Source organism: Ambystoma mexicanum, chromosome 14 (genome assembly GCF_040938575.1).
Source record: "Ambystoma mexicanum isolate Mex_15411 chromosome 14, UKY_AmexF1_1, whole genome shotgun sequence".
Taxonomy (NCBI): domain Eukaryota; kingdom Metazoa; phylum Chordata; class Amphibia; order Caudata; family Ambystomatidae; genus Ambystoma; species Ambystoma mexicanum.
Window position 1 is genome coordinate 155375298 of NC_090940.1, and position 17249 is coordinate 155392546.

The 17249-nt window shown below is 45.7% G+C and overlaps 1 protein-coding gene across 2 annotated transcripts in view; it reads right to left on the bottom strand.

Annotated features, from left to right (window-relative positions):
- Positions 1-17249, bottom strand: part of LOC138527536 (synaptosomal-associated protein 23-like) — a 358067-nt gene that overhangs the window by 165192 nt on the left and 175626 nt on the right. The window lies entirely within an intron of this gene.

Sequence of the window (17249 nt, forward strand, 5' to 3'; positions counted from 1 at the left end):
TCTGTAGTGTGAAATGCCAGTGGCGGCGGGGCCCCAGGCCCGCCGCCCAGCCAGCTCTCATCATCCGATCCAACTTCCAAGCCCTGCAGGCAGCGGCAGGAAGGCTGCCCACCGTCCACAGCTCCCCAGGGTCAGGAGCTGTTTGCACAATTAAACAAAACAAAAGCATTTGGCATTCGCAATGTGTGCAATTAGCACCTCAGCCGGGCCGGCCCGCCCAAGGAGCGATCACCGCACAGCGCCGGCCCCTGTAGTGGCAGCGGGCGGTCGCCACGGCCGCCGGTGGCCTGGGCCGCCATATTGTGATATGCATCTGCTGGCTGCTGGATGCTGCAGACTGCATTAACATGCATGCATCATAAGATGCATGCATGAAATTAAATCATCAAAGCAAGAGGTAAGGTAACACCAACCATCTCTGTTACCTTGCTTTGATTAGCTGCAGACTAGTGACTCTGCAGACAGCGCCTAAGAGGCGAGCTGCTGTGCCGAGCGCCCCAGCCCCTACTCCGCCAAGGCGCAGGCGAGCGGCTCCGCTCCGGGCGGTCATGGGCAGGGCCACGCCACCATGGCATGACGCTGCACACAAAGAAAGTGTGTGTGTAAAAGTAAAAAAAAATAAAAAATTACTAAAAAATAAAAAAGGCCCACTGTGCCTGTCAGAAAGACCGGCCCCTAGGGTCCCCAACTTCGTTCGGCCACTGGCCGAATGACCGAAAGGGCCAGTCCAAGCCTGCATGACGCTGCTTCCTCTGGGGTATCAAAGAACAGCGCTCTGCCTTTGTGCAAAACTTTTAACTTCGCAGGGTACAATAGCATGTACCTGATACCCGCTATACGCAGTCTCCTCTTGACCGCCACATAGCTATATCGCTGTCTTTGTACCAACATAGTATAATCAGGGTATGCTGTGATCTTGGAGGAAGCTCTTTCTATCGTTCCGCCCTTACGAAAATACTCCAGAATCTTCTCTCTGTCTTTATAGTTCTGAATTTTCGCAAATTATCGGCCGCGGTGGAGCCTCAGGCTGTGGTTTCCTCATCAGGGCCCGATGTTCCCGCTCAACCGTGAACCCTTGTGAGAGCTTGTCTGCTCCTATTTCTTGCAGAATCATGTTCTCCACATAGTCCGTGGGGTCTTGGCCCTCTTCTCCCTCCGGCAGGCCCACCATCCGGATGCTGTTCCGTCTCGCCCTTCCTTCTGCTTCCTCCACTCGATTTTCAAGATTGGGAACCTGTTTTAGCACGTGGACCTCTTTCGCATTATTCGTGCTTACGTCTGTGTTGGTCTTCACAGCGCTCTCCAGGCCACTAGTCCTTTCTGCCAGCGCTCTGACGTCTTGTCGCAGCAGAGTGACTCCGATTCCTACAGCATCTATTTTGTTCTCCAGGGCCATCCGTAGTTCTGCCATTGCTGTGCCCCACTTAGCGCTTAGATCCGTTATGGCCTCTAGGACCTGTTCGTTTTCTCCTTCCGGGGCGCCATCCCCAGAGGCCGCCACCGCTCTTCGTGCTGGGGTCGAGGGGGTCCGCTGTGCCTTTGCAAAGGTGTCCATTGTTGGTTGCTTGCTCTTGGCCTTCTCAACTTTCACCGACATCATGCAATCTTTACTTCGCGTCTGGTATTAGCTCTCCGATGTTATTGTGTCTTCACCAGTTCAGTTCAGTGCTGGGGCGTCCTCAGTGGATTGCGCTGCGTGGCGGCACATAAGGTTGCACTTAGAGTGGGCTGCGTCCTCCCACATCTCTTCTTTGGCCACTGCAGTCAGTATCTCAATAGCCTACTTGTAGGGGCCAGTGAACACACCCCACTCCTCCTACCACAGTGCCTTCGCACCCAATGGCAGTTTGCTCAGGTGTCTGTGTCTCCTGGCAGCGCTTCAGCATGGATTCTGTATCCTCTTTACAGGTCCTAGCCACTTTTAAGGCCCACAACGTTGCATCAGTTCCTGGGCCCTTATTATGAAAGGGCAGGCTTTTCGGTGCGCCTCATGCGCTTATTTATCCCTGCGTTTCATGTGGTACTTCTTCCCAGCAGTGCCCCAACAGGACAGCTTACCAATCCGTATTTGCTGTGCACCACGGCAATGGGAGGAATCAGTTCTTGGGCCTTTATTGTGAAAGGGCAGGCTTTTCGGTACGCCTCATTCGCTTGTTTCACTGCGTTTCATGTGGCACTTCTTCCCCTGCAGCGCTCCGACAGAATAGCATGCCAATCCATGTTTGCCGTGCACTACAGTGATGAGAGGAAATGTTCTGTCGACTCGAGCGTCAACCTTGCCCGTGTAACTCGCCACCAGCACTCCGTTCCCGTCTGCTCTGTGCTTATGTGAACGCTCTCCATCACTGGCGTCCGGGGCCCCGCTGCCGTTATTTATATAACGCTCAAGGTCGGTGTCCTCCCTGCTGATCTCACCGCCGCCCGCTAGTCATGCCTTTATTTGTAACGTTCATAGTTTGCAGTCTCGTTTACGAGCAGCTGGGAGCCGCGCAAACATCAGGCGTTTGTCCTCCGTGACACAGAAACTGTTACAATTATCGATCGTTCCATTCACTCATGCCCGGAAGCGCTACCACGGATCAACAGGAGCTGCACACGAAGGCATGTCCTATTCCATGGCTAGTTAGCCACGTCCCCTAACTGGTCTGACACAGTTATGGTGAAAAGATAAGTATATATGTTTTACTGTTCATAGGTCCAGAGACAATGGCAACACATCAAGCTGCAGAATCAGTAGCTCAGGATCCACCACTAAAGGCCAGAAGACAGGCTGCTGAAGAGTGGGAATTACGACCACAAAAATTAAGATTGCATTTAAGGGGGGTATGGGGGAGAGGGGTATGACCAGCCAGAATATACTACATATAGAGCCCAGAGGTCTCAGGATGTGGTGGAAGGCTGTCTAGAAATGTGACTGCTGCAATGAAGGACCATAGAGCACAGGTCTCTCCAGAGGTGGAGATTGAGTCCTGCTGAATGGCAGGTCAGGACTCTTGATTGTTTCAGAGTCCAAAAAGGTGCCAAGACCAGAACCTCAGGAGGACCTCTTTCCACACAAACCAGAATGTTGAGGGCAGGGGCAAGCAGGTCAAAGATGGCTCAGAAGGGCACAATGGAATCAGCACAGGTACCAGGACCATCACACTACAGGGAGCAGCTCAAGAACTGCATTTCCAGACACCCATGATGAGGAGATCAAAGGCCTGTGAATCAGCACTGCACAACACACTGTTCCAGTAGAGCTGCAAGGCCCTCATTTCTATCAGTCATTTACAAAGGAGGCAGGAGCTTTAAACAAGGCTCAAAAAGCTGCAGTGATGATTAATCCAGCTAATGCTGCTGTGCCAGAGTGAGGAAGAGTACGAGACAGGATTTACCTGGAGAAAGAAGGGAGGGGAGGCAGCAGCAGCACAGGCCCACAGCTAAATTCTTTTTCAGCTCCTTCCCCCAAGGCTACAAGGATGTTGCTCCAGCTAGGATCTGAAGAAAAAGTGCTTCATCCTCTGTCATGATCTCTGCTTCCAAAAGGTCAGGGTTTTCCCAACTCCCTTGGAAGCAGATCCATAACCCAGGTTCCGAGTGCCAACCAGTCCCAATTGGGACCTTTTGGACCCAGTCCTGGCGCCAGTGGCACCAGGCTCACAAATATGCCCAGTCCCAGCGCTGGAAGCGCCGGGCTCATAATGCTTGGGTGGACTTACCTTCAGCAGACCATGCTGCTTACTTGCCTGCCAGTTGAGCCTCTGATCCTCTTCTGTTTGGAACTACTTTTCCTGTTGGGTGGGGCTGGAGCCACTCCCTAGATTCAGAACACTGGAACTCTTCTGGAAGGCAGGAACTCTTTTCTTACCAGGAACTCTTTTCTTACTTAGGCGTGGCTGTGGAAGGAGACACCTAAGCACTACAGGAGGCTATTTAAACCACACCCGGTGGATGAATCTTGCTTTGCGTTATTCTGCAACCTCTGCAGCAGAACGCTCATCGTGTCTTCTGCATCCGGTCCTGGGCCTAAGGAAAAAGGCTTACCATCCTGAATCCAGTCTTCAGCAACACCTATAAAGACAAGAAAGAACAGGTTAGCATTCCGGCATCTGAAAGGCAAAGGCTTACCATCCTGAATCCAGTCTTCAGCAACACCTATAAAGACAAGAAAGAACAGGTTAGCATTTCGGCATCTGAAAGGCAAAGGCTTACCTACTGTTCGTGCGCTCCGGAGGTCTTCACACTGCATTCCGGCATCTGAAAGACAAAAGTTTACCAACTCTTCGCACGCTCCGGAGGCCTTCGGCGCTGCATCCCTCATCTGAAAGACAAAACAAGGTGCGTTTAAAGACATTGGGGAACTTTAATACTCACGTGCCATTACTCCTTTCCACATCTAATCCAGTGTGTATTCCGGCACCCTGCAGCCGCTCCGAACTCGTACCTGCAAAATAAAAAGACAGTTAGAGCGCATAGTGAAGCAGGCAACAAGCGCTTACTTACGTGCTTCCAGGCGCTTCTATTCATCACACGGGCTCCATCTTCAACTCACTTCAGCCCGTCATCCGCCATCGCCGGAACCCTGCAAAACAAGAGACATCATTACTAAAGACTTTAAAGACATTTGAATGACTCGAAACTTACCGTTCGTGCAGTAAACGACGGACAGCAGTCCTCTGAAGTCAAGAGGCCTGCGCTACCTATCCAGTGAAGAAACAGGTTACAGCACCCTGCCCCGAGGCAGATGGAGAGCTCGGCATTCACTTACCTAAGGTGAGAGCGTTAACCTTTGGGGGTCTACAGGAGAGGAGAAGAGGAAAGAGATAGGGACACCCCAATAACCCCAGTTCATTAACCCCATATTTTCTATCTGCAGACATCTTACTCTACACGTCAGGCATACAGTGCACAGAGGTCCAGCCCAAAGAGCCAACCGGGTGCTACACATCACCTTTGAAGATACGGTAGTCGCCCAGTCAAGACCGGCGCCTCTGCGAGAATCAGGTGAGCGTTACATCCTCACAGAGATGCACACACAGAACAGGGAACTACACAATCCTCTTCCACACATCATTCAAAGTTCTGCGACCATCTTATAGTCACTCTCAAGAATGTGGATTGGGTTGTCTGGGAGACCGAGATCCAGACAGTATCTAATGCCACACACACAGTGCCTGGGTGAAGTCTGCAAAATGGCTGGTGTGTGGTATTTTTACGTAGCATTGATTGTCCAATGGCCACCACGCCACATATGGGCATGTAGTCCACACTATGGTATAGCCAAAAATAAAATGTATCTCCCTCCAACCTCTTCTCCAACACACTTTCTGGGTTTGAAATCTCACAAAGGGACAAAAGGGCGGGGGAGGGGCACCCTTGAAGCTTTGTCTAGGAACCGCTTCAAAACATACCATCAACTCCAGATGACTCGGAGCTAATCCTTGGCAGAACACATCAGATTTACTGGTTGTTCCAGCAGGGCTTTCTTGCTCCTGGCATATTATCACCCAGGTACACTTACCAAATTAATGAGTGCATCCTAAAAGCATCCAGGAACTCCCCAGTGATGTAGTTATCTCACTGTTACAGGATCTCTCGACATCAACGCTGACTAAACACACAGGGCTCTTTGTGAAGAGATCTCTTGTCTCATCAGTGCCAATGTGCAAAATTGCTGGGGTTTCCCCTGTGCCCTCTTGTTTAGCTACAACAACCACCCCTTGTTCTGTTCCTTCCTTTGAAGGCAATGAGCCCCTCTTTCTGGATCAAACAGACCACCCAGAGAAAACCACAACGACCATGAATGTGAGAGAATTCGACAGGGCTGTGCAAATGAAGGCAAGCACAGAGTGCTGGATCTAATACATTCAAAAGGAAAGCCCCTGAAACCTAAACAGGCGTGATCTGAGGTGAATGTCGTCAGCCGTTCTGATTTGGTCCCTGGATATTGCCGCTTCTGTTGTTCCACCCAGGAATGGCTTGCAGATCTTTCTTGAGAACACTTCTAGATTCCAGAGATGGGCGACAATTGTCTACATTTAACCCAACTGGATGCTCAATGTCTCTGGGACTATTCATTTGGTGACTGGTTTGCGATTCCGCTTGTTAGGATTATGTTGAAATTCATTGACATTCTAAGACAGATAGTCATACCTTGTATTCAGCCTGATTTTTGTTGAGATTGTGCCAAATTGAAAGACCCATTTATGCGTTTTTCTCCCATTATACAGGTGTCCCAAACCCAGGTATCACTGTACTTCACTGCCTGCACAAATCTAGGTGCCAGTCTATTTCGGGTCTGCTGCTGTACCCCAGTAAGGTGCCTCTCCCAACACCCAGCTGTTCCCAAATCCAGGTGCACTGCATTCAACCATTTATTGTTACTCCCCCCTCATAGCAAAATCCAGATTCTAAAGAGCTTTCCTTCCTACTGTAGTACCCTTTGTTAGTCACCCCCCCCCCACTTTCCTTTCGTAAAGTCACTTCACAACAAACCTTCGCCCTCACAGTTGTCCTCCCTCTCCCGCCATGGTCGTCCTGATCCCACACACCCTCTGGGACTCACCCGATGCTCAGACCTTTGCTCCAGAGAGACCATGCCGTCCACTTTGGACAAAGAAAAAGTACGCAACAGCCGAACTACATCAAAGTACACGGTACATATACCTTACACCACGTCTGTGGACACAGGCACGGCCATCCATCCATGCACCATCAAATGCAGCTATGACTATGCCATTCCGGTCTAGTAGTGCACATAGCCGCCCACACTGAACCCCATGACGTACCTCAACACCTCTGCCACTAGCATACAGCACCTACCAATGAAAATAAAATTCGGTATAGCTGGGCACACATTGAATCTTCAGGAATAGAACTCTATCCTAAACCACCAACAGCGCCCACCCAAGTGCCTGACCTTTGGAGCCTAGCCAGCCACCTAAGTCCCAAGCTGGCGAAAATGAACACAAGCATCTCTTATTCGAAACTCTCAGAACCTCCTACACATTGAATGCAGACACAGATGGTGTTCCAAACACAAAGCGAATCGAGGACATACAAATGGGGAAAGAGCACTATATAAATAACAAATAGAATACGATAGCATTTGCTTTTACAAATCCGTAATTGGTTATGTATATTCAGGGGCGGTTGTTAACCGGGGTGGGTTGATTGGGAAGTGGCTGTATTACCCGATTAAGGTTGTGTATGCTTGCAGGACTTTTGTTTTGGGTGAACCCATGTTCCGTCAGATTTTAAAAAGGCGATTATCCTGGTGCGGCGCTAGTGGGAATTTGGCCAATTTGAGACATGGAGATCCCTCTGTTCAGATTAAAAACTATACTTTATGACATGTAACATTCTTGAATTGATTTATTATTAATTGGCCTAAGTACCCTGCTTCGCCTGGGATGCCCGTTCTCAGATTTATTTTCATATTCCACTGGAAAAGATTTTTAGGCAATATTGTATGCAGTATCCTTTGGGTGCACTACAATAACCCTGACCAGTAATGTTGTGACAGAGTTTCACAGTACAGTTATTCAAATAAACACTTACACCCAAGGTTTCTTGATAAAACATTTATTAATTTATTTCACAGTCAGTTGTATAAGCCTTCTTCAGAAGGGAACAATATATATGTAACACTTATAATACACTTCAAAACACACTCTTAGTTTCTCTAAATCAGATGATAGATACCCATTGGGGATGGCACACAGACACTTCCTACACACTCCGGTGACTTAAATAGCTAGGACACTGTGGACATTGATTTATCAATGGTACATTTAGAGCAATACTGAGTTTGGTGTAAAAGATAGAATAGATGAATAAAACAAAGATTAACAAATAATTCAGAAACATGTAGGCACTTTGAAAACCTTCCAATGTTAAGTAAATTAACCCTTTCCTGGGGTAAATATAAAGCACAGAGTCAGAGGTAAGAAGAGCCACTCAGGGAGCCAGGACAGCCAATGTTAATTGCGCAATGTCAAGGGGGACCGGAGATCTTCTTTGCAAGTAGGTAAAAAGTCTTGCACAATGTTTTTAGAAATGTTTGTAGAAAATAGAACACTTAAAGGGCCACAAGCTGGGAGGCGTGTGAGGGGCAAAGCATTAGCAATCTGCAAGGTAACCAAGACAGATCTCAACTGAGAGCAAGTAAGGCTACACAACAAGAGGTAAGTTCTCTTACACTTTACAGTACCTCTCCTGTACAGCTCTACAGATCCTGTTGTTCCTGAGCCTCAGTTGTGGCGACAAGAAGGAGAACCTCTGGGGACTCCTGCTCTGCAATGGGAAGGTCAGCGGCAGCAATGGGCAAACTTTAATTCAGCGGTCCTTCAGTGTTTCAGCTCCTCACCCCCAACAGCAAATTGCAACACTGCGGTTCTCCGATACCACTTCAGACTTTCCTTGCTTCTCGGGTCCAGCACTCTGTTGAGGTGGCTCAGGCTTGGTCAGTGCTGCATCAGGGAAGTCTGGAGGATCTTCCTAGTGGTCGGGTCCGACTTAAAAGCAACGCACACAATCTGGTGTTCCTCTCCCTGGCACTTCGGTTCCAGCAGCAGCAGAAATACAACCAGCTTTGAGGAGATGTCCAGACGGGCTTACTTTGGAGTTGATTAGTCCCACCAACTCAAAGTGAGAAGTCGTCCTTGCAGGGCTTCTCTAGTCGAGGCGAATTCGGAGCTTCAGCACAGCAGCAGGGCTTCACCGGGAAAATCAGTGGTCCAGGAGTTGCAGCAGGCGTCTCTTCCAAGTTCTTCTTTGGATTCCTTCGTCCAGTGGTCGACTCTGCCTTCGAAGCCAAAAAGTCTCGCCTTTTATGCCTAGCTGTCAATCACACAGCAGGGTGGCTATCCTCAAAGGACAGGCAGCCAGCCAATCACCTTTGGGTGCATCCCTGTAACCAAGGGGATTAAGCACAGGGAGTTTCAGGCACCTCCCTCACTTCCTGCCCCTGCTAGACATACTGGAGCCAGAGGCGGGCTTCACTCGTGAATCCCGCCAAAGGCAAAACTAACAAAGTGCTGTGTGTCACAATGTAAAGATGATGCCTATGGAGTTTGTCAGACTCCAAAGTCAAAAGAACGAGTCAAAATCACAGAAAAATACGAGAGTGGAAAAAAAGTTCTCACTCTCTCTAGGTTAGAAATGAAAAGTCCTAAAGTCCAGCAAAAGAGCTGGGGCTCTCTAAGGTAGAAGGGAATTAATACATTTCTGAGAATTCTCCCTAACAGTGAATGATGCTGGTTATGGATCAGCCATTCCAGACCTTTTGCCATCTGGAAAAGCACCTTCAGAAATCCAATTGTTGCAAGAAATTAATGAATGATTTGTCTAGTTGAAAGGAAACCCAGAGAGGTTAGCAGGTCCTTTCATCGGTTCCAAGGCGGCTTACATTGAGCTTGTGCCATCTGCCACCCAACCCTAAATGAGCCAATTGTTAAGGAAGCAGTAAACCTGCAAACCTGCCTTCTGAGAAGAACACCCACTACTTGTGGTGTGGATTGGATTCAGAAAGTTAGCATGTTATAGTGCTGGTTAGCGAACATTGAATTGTAGACTCTCCCTGTGCTTTCATTGAATCTGAATGTGGGATGGAAGAAATCTGCCTTTATTCCTTGCGGTGTGAGCATTTTGAAGGTCCGTTTCCAAAGGAACTTCTTCAGGTAATGCAGGTCCATGATGTGTATTCATTTTTTGTGTTATTCTTCCTCAACAATAACATATGAAATATAAAAGGCACGGTGTTAGGGAGAATTCTCATTTCTGTGCCAATTCCCTTCTACCTTAGAGACCCCCAGGTCTTTTGCTGGACTTTAGGACTTTTAATTTTCATCCCAGAGGGAGTGAAACATTTTTCTCACCCCCTAAAGTATTTTTATCTTATTTGGACTCGAACTTTGTCTTAACGATGATAAGACTGAGCTCTTACTTTTAGGATCAAATCATCGGCTCAACAAACTAGACCAAACCTACAAGTCCTTCATTAATGACCACAATGACATTAAAGTCTCCAAAGATACCAATCAGTTAGGGGTCTATCTTGACTCCTCGCTTTCTCTGAACAGACAAATAAATGCAGTTAGGTCAGCTTCGGCCTATACCTGCAAACTTATCACTGCCTGTAGACCCATCCTAAATTCCACCATCTGTATCACACTAGCCAGAACTCTTGTTATGGCCAAAATTGATTACTGTAGTGCTCTCTACCTAGGGACCAGTCAGTCTAACCTTAATAAATAGCAAACTGTACAAAATAATGCCTTAAGGGCAGCCTTAAACATCCCGAGACTCTCTCATATCTCCTCCGTCAGATGTGACTTACGCTGGCTCCCGGTAAGACAGAGAATTGCCCTGAAAACCCTAGCATTGACTCACAAATGTCTGAGCAACAACGCCCCACCTTACCGGTCCGCTCGCTTCTCACGCCACACCTCCACTCGACCTACCAGAGCAGCCCAAACTCACAGCCTCATCGTGCCTAGATGCAAATTCCAAAAAGCTGGTGGGGTGAGCTTCCCCGTCCTGGCCTCCAAACTCTGGAACACCTTGCCCACACCTATCAGAATTGAACCATCATTCCACTCCTTCAAGAACAATGCTAAAACATGGCTGCTCTCCCAAGACTCATGAGACCTTGACACAGTCCAGACTCCATGTGGGGTACAGGACTGAATATAAATGTTCTCTCTGCTCTGTCCCTGTATTATACGGTGTTAATGGTACCCTTCGTTACATGTATATATACTGTATATTTTTGTAACTCACTAACTACTGCTTTTTGTAACATGTTTAAGAGTATGTACATGTATATATGCTGTATATTTTTGTAACTTCTGTAACTACTGCTTTTTGTAACATGTTTAAGAGTATGCGCCCGGTTGCCCCTGGGCCTGGTTTTTTTGCGCTTTATAAATAAAATAAAATCATCTTTACATTGTGACACACAGTACCCTCTGCGCAGTGTCAGAGTAGTCCTTTGGATTTCTCTTAAGTGAAAATTGACTTTACTTGCCCTTTTCTCTTTGTAGACCCAGCACACACCATCCTATGTGGTGAGCTGGGAGGAGGGGTTGTTACTTAGTATCCCCTTTGTCCACTTTCTCATGTAACACATTTATGTTACCCTCACTACAATTAATGGCTGGTGGCAGTGGTTTAATTTTCTTAGCACTGTGCGTTTTTACCGCAGGCTGACTCCACAGCTGCAGTATTGCACCCGTGGGTGGCCATTTAGTCAAAATGGTCCCGGTCGTCTTTTTTTGCCATTTTTTTCTTGTGAGCTCCTTCTTAGGTTTTACTCTGCGTGCCAAACCAGGTTTGGTCCCTTTGTTCGTTTTGTCCGACGAAGAAACTGGAAGAGAAGCTTGCTGAACACTCCTGGACCCTTAGTTTGCCAGTTGAAGCCCTGCTGCAGTGCTGAAGCTCCAATTTTCGTATCGACTAGAAGAGCCCGGAATGGATGACTTATTTCTTTGAGTTGGTGGGACCAAATGACCCAAGACGAGCTTGACTGGAACCCCTCTCCCTGCTGGCTATACTTTGCTGCTGCTGGAACCGATTACCAGGGGACAGGCACACCAGAAACGAGTGCATAGGCTTTAAGCCGGACCCCAGCTCCAGGAAGATCCTAAGGACTTCCTTGAAGCAGGACGACCCAAGCCTGAGCCACCTCAACAGATTGCTGGACCCCAGAAGCAAGGGGAGCCCACAAGGTGTCCAAGAACCGCGGTGGTGATATTGACCAGTAGCTGAAACCGCAAAGTGCCACTGATCTGGAGTGAGCCCATTTCTGCCGACAACCTACAAACCGTAGTGCAGGAGTCCCCAGACGTCCTCCCTCTTGTCCCCACGACTGAGGGCCAGGAACACAAGATCTGCAGGACAACAACAGGAACAGAAGCCAGCTGGACCCTTTTCTTCAGAACTAAGGTACTGTCTAAATAGGGGAAAATACCTCTTGTGTGTAGCTTGCGTGCTCTCACTGGAGACTTGCATTTGCTGCCATTTTGATGAGTTGCTTGCATCTTTGCTTTTCACAAGCCTCCCAGCTTGTGGCCCAACTGTGATTCTTTTTTACCAACTCTCTATATAACATTGTGCCTCAATTCCCCTAGAATTTGTTCAATTGACATTAGCTGTCCTGTTTCCCTGCAGACTCTTCTTACCCGCTGACTGTGTTTATCTGTCCCTCAAAAAGTCATACATAAATTACTTATATAGCTGGGAAAGGGCTAACCTATGTTTCATTGGGGGATTGTAAAGTACTTACTTACCTGTTCAGACAGCTTGTTAACCTTTGTTTCCTTCCCTAACCTTTTTCCACAATCTCAGTATTGCATATAAGTGTATATTAATGTCCACAGTGTCCTAGCAATTGAAGTCACCTCGAGGGGGGGGGGGGGAGACCTATATGTGTGTGTATATGTATGTATATGTGTGTATATATATGTGTATATATATATGTGTGTATATGGATATATGTGTATGTGTGTGTGTGTTTGTGTGCGTGTGCGTGTGATCCCAAAAGGGTATCTACTTGCTTAACTGAAACTGAAGGAGTGTATTTTATTTGAGTAAACCGTGGTCACAAATGAAGTTTACCAATTGTAATACTAGTAATGTAGTATATGGAATTTGGTTACCCTGTAAGAAACTGCATATAGGGATGACCAAACGAAAAATTAAAGTGAGAATTTCGGAACACAAAAGCTGCATAAAAAATAAGGTGTCCACAGCCCCAATGGTTAAACATTTTGTAATGATGGACCATGAAGAGAACGGCTTTAGATGGAGCGTGCTTCTACACGTGGTCCCATCTCTAGATGGCGAAACTGTAATCAAAAGACTGTAAACAAAAGAATCATGGCTCATTTTTCGATGTAACACAACAGTGACAGGGCTAAATGAGGTAATCGACTGGAATAATGCGGTATGAAATCCGAAGGTTATTTTTCATTCTGGTATTGAATGGCAAAGAGTATAACACGGTTTTTGTTAAAACCGCATGTTGTGCAAGCAACACGGGCGTTCAATTGTTTTCCCACTTGAATGCAGCCGCCAGCCAAGACTGGTGTCTTAAGTATGCGCGTACTGGGTTGGTATGCAGCTGATCTGCATTACACACGGTTGCCATTAGGGACTGAGTGGTCCGAGTTTAGCTATTGCACGTAGTAAATGCCTGGAATTAGGTACAGCTGCATATTACGGTCCACAGCTATAAATGCAGTGCACACGTTACGCCGGACGATCAGGTGACCAGGAACGTGATTCGGGTCGGCAGGAGGCTTACGTCATTCCACACTCCGTCCGAGTAAGTGGGAAGTTCGTTTCCGAGCTCTGTGTTGACTCGCTTGACCCGCAGTTTTAAACTTCTCGTGTTCCCAACGCCTTTTTTCCCGCCAGGTGGACACGAGAGAAGTAACTTTACCACATCTCCAAATGGAGCCTTCTTTAATATCTGGCTCTTTTTACATAGGTTAGAAGTTTGAGTAAGACGCCAGCGCCTACGGAAACCCATTTCGGCAGGACACTCACAGTGCGCGAACGCCAAGGGAATGCACACCTGCACCAGAAAAGACTGTCCCACTAGGACCGAATGCAGGTGGACGTGTGCGGCTTAAGAAAGGGTAAGCTGCGCCATTATGGATACTGTCAGTCGAGTGACTGCTACCATAAGATTGGTATTTTTGAGCTAAGGCACCATGACTGTGCTAGTGTTTAGCAAAAACAGTAAAGATTTTTGGCAACACCGAGTGATAATAGCTGAAAGTCTAATAGCTTTGTTACAGTTTGCAGTTTTTTGAAAGTAGAGGAGTATGGGTTGTTGTTGTCGCATATTTTGCGAGAGAAATGTAGTTGTAAGGTTATTCAGTAGTGTTGCTTCTAGCGGCATGCTAATACGCAGTAATTGATGATGCCAGTTAGCCAGTAGAGGCCAAGAGGGCACTTTTCTGTGCTTTTTTGGAATGTGATTCGATGGGTGTGGTTGCCATCAATCGGCTTGTTTGTGTTTTCAGATCTTTTTTGTCTACAGTGAAGACAAGTCTACCCATCCGTTTAAAAGCATTAATTGTGAATGCCAATACGGTAAGCCTTTAGTACGATACTTTCTGCTCCTGCTTTAATTTGGGCTTTTGATAAAGTGAACAGCCTAACTAATGGCTGTTTCTCTATGTTGTTCCCCCTTAGGGCATGTGAAGTACACCACGCAGAAGCAAGAATATTTAGATGGTGTTAAATGTATCAAGACTTGTGTTTTTTTGATAAATTGCTTGTTTTTGCCCCTGAAGAAGTTCTTGTACACTGTTAATTGCTGATAAAGAACAAAACATGTCGGGTGTTCCAATATGTTGTATAAGTAGCCAACATTAATCAATGAGTCATTAAGTTGATAAGAACCGCATGTCAGTACACATGAGAATTAATGTGATTATGGGGGCACAGGGTGTAGGAAGAGAGTATCCGATAAAATGGGGACTGTTTTATGTACTAGATAGAAGTGCTTATCACCATACTGTCTTATATATTACTTAGGCAACCAGTATTAAAGCATAACAGGTTGCGGTATAGTTTTTTACATTCATATTTTAGAAGGTAGAGTCTAGGTGTATAGACTTAATTGCACTTTTTCAAGAAAGAGAAATAAATTGTTTGATTTTAACAGATAAGTGCCAAGCACTTAGTTTTAAGTTTGTATGAATATGTTCATGAATTGATGATCTAATGAAGTATTATATTTGTATGCAATATCTAATGGCATAAGTGTTTGTAAATGTCAAGGTTGTTTGAAGGGTGGTGTGTTTCAGCCCAGAGGTGTAACATGGAGGCCATGAGATTCTCTAGTTTTGAAGCTGTCGCAAGCCGTTCTATGGGGGACGAATCTTTGGGCATGTAATTTTCCCCAAAGTCTTTCTTGTGTTATTTGGGTGTATTTTATTGCTGCATATTGCCCTTTCTAAAGAAGGCTCATTTTAAAACTGACTGTTAAGTTAATAAATCATTATTTTAACAAGGAACCTTGAGCATAAGTGTTATTTGAATACCTGTCACTGTGAATCTCTATGTTGCACCTCCACAGCTAACATTTACCCCTCTTGAGATAAGCCTGGCTGCTCAGTCACTCTACCAACTTGTGTAGTACAGGCCTATACCAAAGGTTGGGTTCCCTACTGCCAAGAGGACAAGGCTGGTGTGGTCTCCCACAGGGTTACTACATACAATCTTGCCTAACACACATGGTATTACTTTGACTGCCCCTTTGCTAGAAGATTTCATGCCTCCGGGGTAGCAGATGTTATGAACCAGATTGAGGAGTTCTTGCAAGTTTCTCAAGGAACACCAAAGTAAGTCGCATAATTCCATTGAGCACAGCAAACTTGCTGATCGACTCGAACAGTGCCTACAGCCCTTTATCTCAACTCTATCTACAAGTAGAAACCAACACAAGCGATCCCCACCCCACCCACATCCGTGGTGCCTGCAAAGCCAACAACTACAATGAAACATACATCCTATTCACCTCAATCCCGAATACCTGGCAACACCTCTCCTTGTCCACAAAAAAACATAATAGAATCCCTAAAACACTTGTACATTCAAACCATTCAACCATTCAAACCATTACCTTCAGATTAGCAGTGGGTGCCAGTCAACAAAATAAATTAACCTGTTAACTATTGTCAGGCCCCCCCACCCCGAACCCATATTGTACCACAAAGCCAAAACTGAGAACTATTACCACACCTTAAACATAGGTCTACTTAGGTCTACACAGTCCACTAAATTACAGGATTCACATCAACATTTATTTTCAATTAAAAACCTTTTTTTTTTTACTACCAAACGGGAGCAAAGGCCTTTACAAAGAAGAGCCATGTAGTAGATCTGAGGCCAAAGGTGGAGCTCTCAAGAAGCAATGTTAGCAGTTGCATATCTACACTTTATATTTTCACTGACATAGCAAAACAAAGCACCCAGCACATAAAAACTGCTAAAGATAATGGGACAGCGCTAGTCATCTCTTTCAAAACAACTAGCATTGTCTTGCAACTGTAAGAACAGACTAGTCTGCCAAATATGCCTGCATGGAATGAACCGGTTTAGATTTCATCTAGGTTTGACAAATAATGTTCCTGCAACTGTAATGGCAAAACTGTGCTCTGCCCAATATGCATGCAACATAATGTACACTTTAACATGTACCTGCAGAGCCCACAACTGCAATCAGTTGCACCACAGGTAGATGACAGGATCTTCAAATGCTGCTTGCTCCATCTTTTACCGCAGTGTCCCCATATTAGCTATTATAATGCTATGCTTAAATGTGGTTCTCATGCCAGCAGTCATTTATTGATTAAGCAGAACATGCAGAACCTGACACAAAAACGGCCAACTATAGCATTAGCTTACTAGCACTCTCTGCCAAATAAACTGTCATTTTCAGGCAACTGTAATGCACAAGTTAACCACGTAATAGGTTTCTTCTGTGATGCAATGCACTGTTTTACCAGAACATGTTCAGACTATAGTCTGCCAAAATCCCAGATGATCTAAAGCACTTTGTGGCATGGAAATGTCAGTTAGACACTGCACAAATATCACAGAACAAATATTCTACAGCTAAAGGCTATAAAAGCCAACAATACTTTTCTGTTTCTCACCTACACTCAGTGTAGAGCTGGACAAAGATGCTGGAACTGTGGAGAAAGATTTGCCACCCCTATAATCTGCCTTAAAGAGTACTATACCCCTTCAACAGAAAAGACCCTCTTGGGTCTAATGTTGAAATCCCTGGAGATTCATCATGCCCCAAGCGGTTTGTATTCTTTGCATATTGTAGGGGCCAGGACTTCGCTTTGAATTATCAAGCTTTCAGGACATACAGAAGACACTTTTGGGCATACTTTCAGGATATGCATCATTAACGTAATAAAAACAAAAAAAAAGACAAAAATCCCAGAGTTTCATGCCTATTAAGTTAGTCATATATGCTATGCACACAACATATTCATTTTGATAGCTAAACATTACATTGTTTTAATTCATTTTGAAATTTGGAAAGTAGTGCCTGTAACAGATTAGTTTTATGATTTTATATATACCACCATATCGGATACTTCATATCAGATGTAGAAAATGTTAACAAGGAATTCCTAGCCACTGCAAACATTTTATTCACTAGTGTAAAGATATATTATAGAATAACAAAACAAAAATATATATAGGAAGCCACATAATGATGTATACAACCT